Here is an 11,929-nt window from a genome sequence, read left to right as displayed (position 1 = left end):
CCACTTTCCGCACTGTCCTTTATGGTACTGCCCGGGACTGGTGGGAAGTTGCACGATCCTCAATAACCACGTGGGAAGAGTTTGAAGCTGCTTTCCTCTCTGCTTTCCTCTCAGAGGATTATGAAGACGAGCTGGCTGAAAGGGTAAGGACAAGAACACAGGGAGAAAGAGAGAGCATTAGGGACTTTGCATTTACATACAGAGCTCTCTGCAAAAGGTGGAAGCCCACCTTGACCGACAGTGAGTTGGTGAAAATGATTTTGAAAAATATGAATCCTTACCTTGCAAGCCAGATTCGCAGTCGGGTGAACACAGTCGATGAGCTTGTGAAATTGGGCCAACAGCTGGAAAAAGACTACGAACAACAACTGCAATATGAAAAACGTGTGAGTTCTAAGCAACCCCTATCCATGCCTCAAAGACCTATTCCCAACCGCCCGGCAGAGAAGCCTTTAGTGCAATGCTGGCGATGTAAAGGCCATCACTCACCTGGCAGCTGTCCTCACTTTGTCTCTTCTCAGTCCCAGTCACCTCAGTCCACCAGCCAACACCCTTCCTCCAATAACAAGCGGACAACATTTCCATCTTCTAAAGGTACTGGTCCATCTGGCAATCGCTCTGTGTCTGCCACCTTTCCCCACAATTCATCAACAACTGGTAAGAAACCACCACCTGCTGCAATTGTTCCACAACAATTAGTGATACCACTTTGCATTGGTACCTGGAAGGGAAAAGCCATTGTTGATACTGGGGCTAGCTACACCCTTCTACATGAGAATCTCTGGAAGGAGCTCACTTCACAAAAACTCCATCCATGGACCCAGGGTCCGCTCTACCTAGCAAATGGGGAAGCAGAAATTCCTTTAGGTTGGATAAACATGCCAATCACCCTACATCAAAAAGTATTCACCATACCTGCTGTTGTTCTATCAGCCAAAGCCCTGGCCTATGCAGTCGTATTAGGACTGGACTTCATCTTCTCCAGTGGGCTGCAGATCAATGTGGCAGATCAAAAGTATTCATTTCAGTCCAATCCTAAAGAGTATTATCCTTTCCAGCCAACAAATGCCAGTGTACCAGTTATCAGTTCCCAACATCCAAGGGGAAAGATGGGAAATAAAAATCCCAACAGCCTCTCCTTACTATCTTCTGTTCCTCCTCCTCAACTTAACATGTTTCAACCAGCCTGCCTGGATGAGAAGACACTAATTAACACTGCTGTACAGGATGCCCACTTACCTCCGGAAGGCAAGCAACAGTTACGGCAGATCCTCGAGTCAAACCCTCAAGTTTGTACCCTTCGTCCAGGACGTACTGAAGTTACACAGCATCACATATATACTACCCACCAAGTACCTATAAAACAAAGACCGTACCGCACAACACCTGCCAAACAAGCTGTCATTACAGAGCAACTGGAAGAGATGTTGACTGCCGGCATCGTAGAACCATCACACTCTGGATGGGCCTCACCTGTCGTCTTGGTCCCTAAAAAAGACGGAAGCCTTAGGTTTTGTGTGGACTACAGAAAAGTTAATGCCATTACAGAGAATGATGCTTACCCATTACCCAACATCACTGAGATCTTGGAGTCACTATCTGGAGCGGCCATCTTTTCCACCATTGACCTTAACAGTGGCTACTGGCAGGTAAACATGGATCAAGAAAGTAAACCAAAGACAGCTTTCACAACTTCATCAGGACTGTTTCAGTTTAATGTTATGCCATTTGGGTTAAAAAATGCCCCAGCAACCTTCCAAAGACTAATGGAGAACGTTCTAGGAGAATTGCGTGGAAACATCTGCTTTGTCTACATTGACGACATCATTATTTACTCACCATCTGTAGCCCAGCACTTCTCCGACCTCCAAGCTGTTTTTTATAAACTGCAAATGGCTGGCCTCACCATTAATTTAAAAAAGAGCAAGTTCTGTCTTCAGAAAATAACTTTTCTGGGACATGTTGTCAGCGTCCAAGGCATAGCTGCAGACCCAAGTAAAGTGGAGGCTATACGTGAATACCCTGTGCCCACCAACATCAAGGAGGTCCAGCGCTTCCTGGGGTTAGCCGGGTGGTACCACCGGTTTGTACCAAACTTCTCCAGGATCGCTGAACCCATCAATGCACTGAAAAAAAAAGGATGTTCATTCCTCTGGTCACAACAATGTCAACAAGCCTTTGAACATTTAAAATGCTGTCTTACCTCTCCTCCCATTCTTGGCCATCCTGACCTTCAACTGCCTTTTACTGTCTATACGGATGCCAGTAACACTGGTCTGGGTGCTGTGCTGACCCAGCGCAAGGAACAGGGATTGGAACAAGTTATTGCTTATGCCAGCAGAACCCTGAACAAAGCAGAGACCAATTACACAGCCACTGAAAAAGAGTGTTTGGCTGTAATTTGGGCCCTGGAAAAATGGCAGCACTACCTAGAGCACAAACTGTTCACTGTCATCACAGACCACTCAGCGTTACAATGGGTAATGTCTTCCACAAAAACCACGAGTCGCCTCATCCGGTGGGCCTTGCGACTACAGAGATTTGATTTTATCATTGAATATCGCAAAGGAAAACTAAATATGGCACCTGATGCTCTGTCTCGGATTCACACCAGTTGTAACCTGTACACCAACCAACACCAACAGGAGAATGCTGAGTTTCCGATATCTCCAGCCACAATCTGGGAGGAACAGCACAAAGACCCTGTCATCACCAACACACTTAAAGCACTTGCAGAAAATGATTCCTCTTTTAAAGATCAGTATGAGATAGTGGAAGATAAACTCTATCACAAAACTCACCTGCCGAACAATCAAGTTCATTACAGAGTCTACATTCCTACCAGCCTTGTGTCGTCCATTCTACACCACTACCACTCTAATCCCTGGAGCGGTCATGTAGGTATTTATAAGACCTACAAGCGTATCCATGATGTTGCATTCTGGCCTGGAATGTGGACTGACATAAAACACCACGTCAAAAAATGTGTCAAATGCCAGACTCTTAAGGGAGAAAATCAGAAACCTGTGGGCAAACTACAGCAAGTCACCACCACCCGTCCCAATGAGATGCTTGGAGTGGACATTATGGGGCCAATGCCACGCAGCACACAGCAAAATGAGTACCTCTTAGTCTTTGTAGATTACTACTCCCGGTGGGTGGAATTTTTCCCCATGCGCAATGCTAAAGCTGAGACTGTTGCGTTACTTCTTCGGAAGGAAATTCTAACCCGTTGGGGGGTGCCAGACTTCATTCTGTCGGATAGAGGTACACAATTTGTGTCATCACTGTTCAGAGAACTCTGTCAAAAGTGGAGTATCAAACCTAAATTGACAACATCATACCATCCACAAACAAATATGACCGAGAGGGTTAACCGTACGCTCAAATGCATGATTTCTGCCTATGTGGACAACAATCACAGAAAATGGGACCAATACTTACCGGAACTCCGTTTCGCTATTAATTCAGCTGTCCAGGAAACGATTGGGATGACCCCTGCAGAGCTTCATTTGGGGAGGAAACTGCAAAGTCCCATGGACAAGGTGTTACATGGCAAGAATCTAACTCCAGACTGCACATCTTACGATACAGTCCACCACCTAACTGAGCTTCAGACCAAGGCCATGGAATGCTGTAAAAAAGCACAAAAGAGACAGCTTCGGAATTATAATAAAAGAAGACGAGATGTCACATACAAGGAAAATGATCGTGTGTGGATGAGAACCTTTCCCCAGTCTAGTGCACAACATCACTTCACTGCAAAATTGGCTCAAAAATGGAAAGGCCCTTACCGTGTCATAAAACAGGTGGGTCCATTGAACTATCGAATAGCGCTAGAGTCCACTGGCGAAGATGTTCGCATAGTGCATGTGTGCAACCTGAAACCATGCTTTCCCACGGCTGAAGAGCTGGAATGCCAGGAGAAGAAAAGGCTCTGCCAGATATTCAATGAATCTTCTGATGAAGAGGAATTCATTGGATTTTAATTATGATTCACATTTCCACAACCATAGGTTGTCTTCTCCAGGGAGGGAGAGTGTAGCGATATGGAAGAAATCCATATCAGCTTTTCATTTTTTCTGATGGGCGGAAACCAATGAGGAAATTTAGAATAAAAGAGCGCTAGAAACGGAAGTTGGGGCGCGAGTAAAAAAAAAAACACACCTGTAGGTTATTATTGGAGTGGGACACACGCTACCTGAAGCTGAAGGTCGTACTATTCTTTGCTGGAATCTCTGTGCATGCGCTGACTGGGTGCGATCGCCAAAGTGACGGAGAAATTGCTCTACTGCGTCTGCATGGTTCGTTCGCCTGCCTGGTGCAACATAATCCAGCCTGGTTCGTTCGCCTGCCTCAGGTACTAGTGGTGATGTCCATCATCTTTTAACCTCACGCCAAGAGTTTCTAAACTCACGCCAAACTCTCGCCAAGTCTCCAAACTCTTTCTCCGGCCCAGGATTTGCGGCCGCTACACAGACTGCTTCACGCAGCCACCACCACACACACACACATACACGCTCATTGTACACGCACACACCCATACACAAACACTCGTTTGAAGTGTTTTTTTTTGTGTGTGTTTTTTTTTTTTCTCTTTCATTTCTTTATTTTGGCTGAAAATTGAACACAAACTGAGTTTGAAAAAAAGAACTGTTTGCCTTAAATATTTTGTTATTTGTCATGTGAGGTAAAGAAAAAAAACTCTGTGAAAATTTAACTTTGTGTAGTTTATTTTATTTTATTTCTTTGCAAAAATGTTTTCTTAAAATATACATATTTTTGACCAAACCCTTCAATTTCTGACTGTGTGTCATTTAAGCCCTATTCTACATTATTGTGGGTATTTGAAGGAATTTATTTTCGTTTTTTGTGTAACGGTGGTTTGAGTTATCTTCGGGGAAATTGAACTTCATTACATATATATATATTTTTTTTTACTTGACAAGTTTTACTTGTCTGGCGCCCGAACAATTTAAATTTTATTAAGTCAAATTTGATTTGGGGCAGCCACCGTTACAAGGCCATAAAAGTTAAATGTACATATAAGGAACATTCGGAGGACCAATTTGCAACTTATTAGGTCAATTGGCAACATGATTGGGTATAAAAAGAGTCTCTCAAAGTGACAGTGTCTCTCAGAAGTCAAGATGGGCAGAGGATCACCAATTCCCCCAATGCTGCGGCGAAAAATAGTGCAGCAATATCAGAATGGAGTTTCTCAGAGAAAAATGGCAAAGAGTTTGAAGTTTTAATCATCTACAGTGCATAATATCATCCAAAGATTCAGAGAATCTGGAACAATCTCTGTGTGTAAGGGTCAAGGCCAGAGAACCATACTGGATGCCCCTTGATCTTCGGGCCCTTAGACGCACTGCATCACATACAGGAATGCTACTGTAATGGAAATCACAACATGGGCTCAGGGATATTTCCAGAAAACATTGTCGGTGAACACATCCACTGTGCCATTCGCCGTTCAAAAAAGACGCTATATCTAAACATGATCCAGAAGTGCAGGTGTTTTCTCTGGGCAAAGGCTCATTTAAAATAGATTGTGGCAAAGTGGAAAACTGTTCTGTGGTCAGACGAATCAAAATCTGAAGTTCTTTTTGGAAAACTGAGGCGCAATGTCATCCGGACTAAAGAGGACAAAGATAACCCAAGTTGTTATCGGTGCTCTGTTCAGAATCCTGCATCTCTGATGGTATGGTGTTGCATGAGCTTCTGTTGCATGGGCAGCTTACACATCTGGAAAGGCACCATCAATGCTGAATGGTATATCCAAGTTCAAGAACACCATATGCTCCCATCCAGTCGTCGTCTCTTTCAGGGAAGACCTTGCATTTTCCAACATGACAATGCCAGACCACATACTGCATCACTTACAACATCATGGCTGTGTAGAAGAAGGATCCGGGTACTGAAATGGCCAGCCTGCAGTCCAGATCTTTCACCCAGAGAAAACATTTGGCACATCATAAAGAGGAAGATGCGACAAAGAAGACCTAAGACAGTTGAGCAACTACAAGCCTGTGTTAGACAAAAATGGGACAACATTCCTATTCCTAAACTTGAGCAACTTGTCTCCTCAGTCCCCAGACGTTTGCAGACTGTTATAAAAAGAAGAGGGGATGCCACACAGTGGTAAACATGGCCTTGTCCCAACTTTTTTGAGATGTGTTCATGCCATGAAATTTAAAATCAACTTAATTTTCCCATAAAATGATAAATTGTTTCGGTTTAAACATTTGATGTGTCATCTATGTTGTATTCTGAATAAAATATTGAAATTTGAAACTTCCACATCATTGCATTGTGTTTTTATTCACAATTTGTACAGTGTGCCAACTATTTTGGAATCAGGTTTGTAATTACAGAGACAGTTTATGTGGAAACACCTTGGTCAAGGACACAGTGATGACAAAGCAAGGTTCTGATCTCTTTATTTCATCAATTCATGATGTGGGAGGGGATATAAAATACCATGGGACCTCAGATACATAACGGCCACTTGGTGAAAACTGTGAATTTGGTAACAGGTCATATACTGCTCTAAATCAGTTTAGCCGCAAGCCATCGCCAACCATGACTTCACTCTGATGCTATTGTTAGAGAAAAAGGGAGGAGGTGATATTGATAAGAGTGTAATTAAACGGTATATGTAAATGTATTTAAGTTATTAGTTTCCTTTCTTATTTATCCTTCCATTCTTCAACCTCCGCATCCCACTTACCATCTGTATCTTTCTCTTTTTGTCATCAGTGAACATAGCATGTGATTTGGTCTACTGTGAATCATTCTTCTGCTCAGAAATACTTTCTCTTTGTCTCATTGTGCAGTATGACTCACAGTCCTAAATTGGGTATGTAGGAAAGAGCTGTTTAGCTGTCTGTTTATCTACTCAGCTGTACTCTACCTGTATCTCTTCTGCTTGATGGTAGGCATTTACTGTCATTCAGTGGGACTGTGGTCATTAGTTTCTGAATCATCCCCAGATTATTTCACTGGATGCTGTCAGGACCCAGCCCATAATAGATATTATATTTTCAACCTGCTCAGAGCTGCAAAGTTATGTGTGTGTATGAAAAATGTAACACTCATATACTTTTTGAAACACTGATCTTAATATGTACTTTAAAACCATTTAAAAAAACTGAACAGTCAAGAAACTGTTCTAAGAAACAACTAATTACAATAAAAGAATACTTAGTTTCGTATGCAGGCAGATGGTCACTTGATTTATTCCTCAATGAATTAGTTGTGTTCAAACTAATGATTCAATGTCTTAAACATAATCACTTACTGATGTAACAATGAAACCTGCTTGAAGAGTCACTGAGAAATCACACCATTAAGGCACAAATTGACAGTCAAACACACTACTGAATTTGAGGATCGGAACTAACTGTAACGTTCCTATATATAGTCTAAATTTCAGAACATAAACTATATGTGTGTGTGTGATGTGTGTGTGTGTGTGTGTGTGTGTGTGTGTGTATGCCATCAATATAAACAACAGCTTCCTCAATCCCTATGAAATTTATCCACATTTTTAATTATTCTCTAATTACTGTTCTAGTTGCAATATCTTTCAGAGAGCTGCACCACTAAATGGCAATCATTCTAGAGTCTGTCTGGCATTTATTTAAGGATCTCACATGCATTATCTCGTTGTGCCACTGATGCAGATGGAGCTGCGTTTGAATGGTTATGTAGTGCCACAAACAGCACAGAATAACCCACGAATCATGATCCCACATACTGGTTGCATAGCAACAAGAAACAGCTCATGTTCTGATAGCCTGTTCTTATTCCAGTTGCAGAGGGAGAAGAGTGAGAGAGAGGTGGAGCAAATTATATTTTATCAGACAGAAAGGCATAACTGCACATTTGCACAGTCTACTGGGTGGTGCTATATGTTATAATGTGTTATTTAATAAAATTACATTCATATTAATCTGTCTGTGTGTACAGCTCATCCTCATGAGGTAATATTTGGCTTTAAGTCTTAATTAGCCTTATTAGAAAGGCAATCATGAATAGGTCAGCAAGTCCCTCGGTATCAAACCCAGAGGTGCATAAAATATAGGACACACACATTTGAGTGACTTAAATGATCTTAGTGAATTAAACACTCTTGCTGACACATCAAAGTACAAAGGTGACTGATTTGACATGGTTTTCAGCCACTTATTTATATATGAAATGATTTTTTTGTGGATAAGTGATGTTTGGTCACCAGGAGATCCCAGCAGGATTGATTCTGGAATGCATGAATGTGCAGAAAGATGGAGCAGAACAAATCTCATGCCTCATCTTGCTAAATCTCCATTGACCTGATTCGCATACATCACAGCCACAGCATCTGTTTCTCTTTCTTGCTCTCTCTATGTTGTTTAATTCTCTTTTTCCCTCTGCCTTTCCCTTTCTCTTTTTTAATGAGGTCAGAGATATTCAGAAAGTCACAGTTATCCAGGTTCGTAGTATTAATGACAACAGCATCAATGTCACTCTACCGAAATTCAGCATGGGATGCTATAATGAGCTTGTGTCTATGTAAGAGACTGAGAGAGGAACTGAATGCATATATAAGTCTTTGTGCCCTGGTTTAAGATGGCTATTTTAGGTCGATGATTGATTTAAATAGATTTAGCTAAAGTTTTAGGGCAGAACCTCTTTTTGGATATCTGGGTTATCCATGTAACTTTGTCTTAACCAATAATGTGAGTGTGTGTTTAGGGAATAATTCCGCCCAGTAGTCACAGCATGAGAATATCCTTTTTGAGTGTCCTTTTTCTCATCACGTCCTCCTCTCATCTGTTCATCATTTTTTATTTTTTGTGTAGTTTTATCCACTGTCAGACTCAGATATCTGTGTTAAGTTTATGTGCTGGTGAATGATAGCATTATGTAATGTAGCCTGCATAAACATTAGTTTTTCTATTATAGTGTGGACTTCTCATTGACTATTGTATTTATATATATATAATGATATTTTCTATTCCGTAATCTTGCTCCTATACCTCACAGGAACCTTTCAGCATTCTTATATTTTCAATAAAATGTTATTTAGTATATTTATGAAGCTGTTTTCCTTGTGGAAAGCATTGGCTACATTCTGCTCCCCAGGTGTTTTCAGGTTTTACTATCCTTGTTGGGACAATTGGTTCTCACAGCGTAGGCAAAACTTGCTTCACACACTTGCGCAGCCCTCTGTAGCATCTTATAGGGCTATATCATTTGGCACTGTCCACACAATGCATTCTGGCAAGGGGCCGGGGATAAACATACCAGAGAAATAACCTATTTATCATCTTCCTGCTGTTCCCATCACATTTCCCATTATTCTGTTTTTCTTTTTGTGCTCTTGACAATTTTGTCACACCCTTCTTGTTGCTCTTTTATTTATTGAATCCTCTCTTCTATTATTTTAATTCATAGCCATCATAACAGATGTCTCTAATAAGACATGTCATAACAGCTGTAACACCCTGCAGCCTGCTGCTTTATTCATGTTGTTGTTTGTTTCTGGGTAATTTTGAGGACTACTTGTTATAGCTGTTTTTAGAGTTATAAGCCACATCTACTTCTTGCATCAAATGTCAGCCCCTAAATTACAGAGCAGTCTCTTTGGTTTCATACTAGTCATTTTTTTCTTCACTCTGCCTCTTTATCTTCTACAACCATTTTATGTCCTATTTTTATGGCAACAATTCTTGTGATCTAAACTGGAACAGCTAGGTGACCTTCAAAACTTGTTTCTGGAGGATAGGTAGAACTTAGTGGTGTGAGAATGAGAAAGAGAGAGAACTGAAATAGTTTGCTTGTCCCAGTGAGATGACTCTAGGAGGTTGTGAAAGGAATATAAATATATTTTAATAGGTCGGAGAGTGAGAGAGAGAGAGAGAGAGGGAGAGAGAGAGAGAGAGAGAGAGAGAGAGAGAAACAGAGGAGAAGAAAGAGAGAGAAAGGGAAATGGAGGGCCAGCTTGGTTTGTATTTGCATTTAATCATTTTGTTTCCCTTGGGCACAGTTGTGGCTTCAGGATCAGGGTACATCATCAGTCAATGATGTCAAGAATCAAGAGCTATCATAAACTACACTGAACAATATAAATACAACACTTTAGTTTTTGCTGATAAGACGTCTGGCTAGCCACAATAAAAGGCCACTCTAAAATGTGCAGTTTTACTGTACGGGGGGGGGGGGGGGGGGGGCTGGGTGATATGCTGTGTGATAAAACTGCACATTTTAGAGTGGCCTTTTATTGTGGTCAGCCTAAGGCAAACCTGTGCAATAATCATGCTGTGTAATCAGCATCTTGATATGCCACACCTGTGAGGTGGATGGATTATTAAAGGAGAAGTGCTCACTAACACAGACTTATACAGATTGGTGAACAATATTTGAGAGAAATAGGCCTTTTGTGTATATAGAAAAAGTCTTAGATCTTTGCGCTCAGCTCATGAAAAATGGGGGCAAAAACAAAAGTGTTGCGATTATTATTTTGTTCAGTGTACATAGTCATTCATCCATTTGTGACCCTGGACCACAAAACCAATCCTAAGTCGTTGGAGTATATTTGTAGCAATAGCCAAAAATACACTGTATGGGTCACAATGATCAGTTTTTCTTTTATGCCAAAATCATTAGGAAAGATCATGTTCCATGGAGATATTTTGTAAATTTCCTACTGTAAATAAATGAAAACATCATTTTTGATTAGTAATATGCATTGCTAAGGACTTATTTTGGACAACTTTAAAGGCAATTTTCTCAATAGTTTGATTATTTTGCACCCTCAGAAATTCAAATAGTTGTATCTCAGCAAAATATTGTCATATCCTAACAAACTATATATCAATGGAAAGCTTATTTATTAAACTTTAATATGATGCATAAATAAAAAAAATGTAAAATTTAAATTTAAGTCTGGTTCTGTGGTCCAGGGTCACATTTTTTCTATGTGAGTGTTGTGCACAGCAACATACCTGAAAGTTTCCATCCATCTATCTAAGCACAATCTCCCTGGTGTTCAGAGCCAACAGATTTAGAAATAATAATTGCACACAAAACACACAAATACACACATTATTAAAAATCTGCTTTCAAAATTTGATCAGAAGAAGGTACCTCCGTAGACATGAAATAAAGAGGATTTGGATTTGAACGTGCCTTAATGCCTTCCTGCCTCGGAATGCTGCCTCCGAAGGCAGCAATTTAGAGTTTTCGGATGCAGCCATTGCCTTTTCAATGAGAAGTCATGGCACGCCATGGGATCTATGTAGAAAGTCTATGGATCAAAGGGAGGCAATCCACTGCAACTTTACATGCGGGTGTCATTGTTGGACAGTGTTACTTTATAAAAATGAGTGACTTTTATACTTTTAATATCATATTTAGTCATATTTGTTTTATTTTTGTAATAGCGATTATTTTCTCATCTAATTTTGAGGAGAGGAAACACTGCCTCCCTTGCCTCCTCAGAGGTGCATCTCAATAAATTAAAATGTCGAGGAAAAGTTAATTTATTTCAGTAATTTCAGTAATTTTCTCAATAGTTTGATTATTTTGCACCCTCAGAAATTCAAATAGTTGTATCTCAGCAAAATATTGTCATATCCTAACAAACTATATATCAATGGAAAGCTTATTTATTAAACTTTAATATGATGCATAAATAAAAAAAATGTAAAATTTAAATTTAAGTCTGGTTCTGTGGTCCAGGGTCACATTTTTTCTATGTGAGTGTTGTGCACAGCAACATACCTGAAAGTTTCCATCCATCTATCTAAGCACAATCTCCCTGGTGTTCAGAGCCAACAGATTTAGAAATAATAATTGCACACAAAACACACAAATACACACATTATTAAAAATCTGCTTTCAAAATTTGATCAGAAGAAGGTACCTCCGTAGACATGAA

Source organism: Carassius carassius, chromosome 4, assembly GCF_963082965.1.
Source record: "Carassius carassius chromosome 4, fCarCar2.1, whole genome shotgun sequence".
NCBI classification, from domain to species: Eukaryota; Metazoa; Chordata; class Actinopteri; order Cypriniformes; family Cyprinidae; genus Carassius; species Carassius carassius.
Note: the sequence above shows the minus strand (reverse complement) of the source record.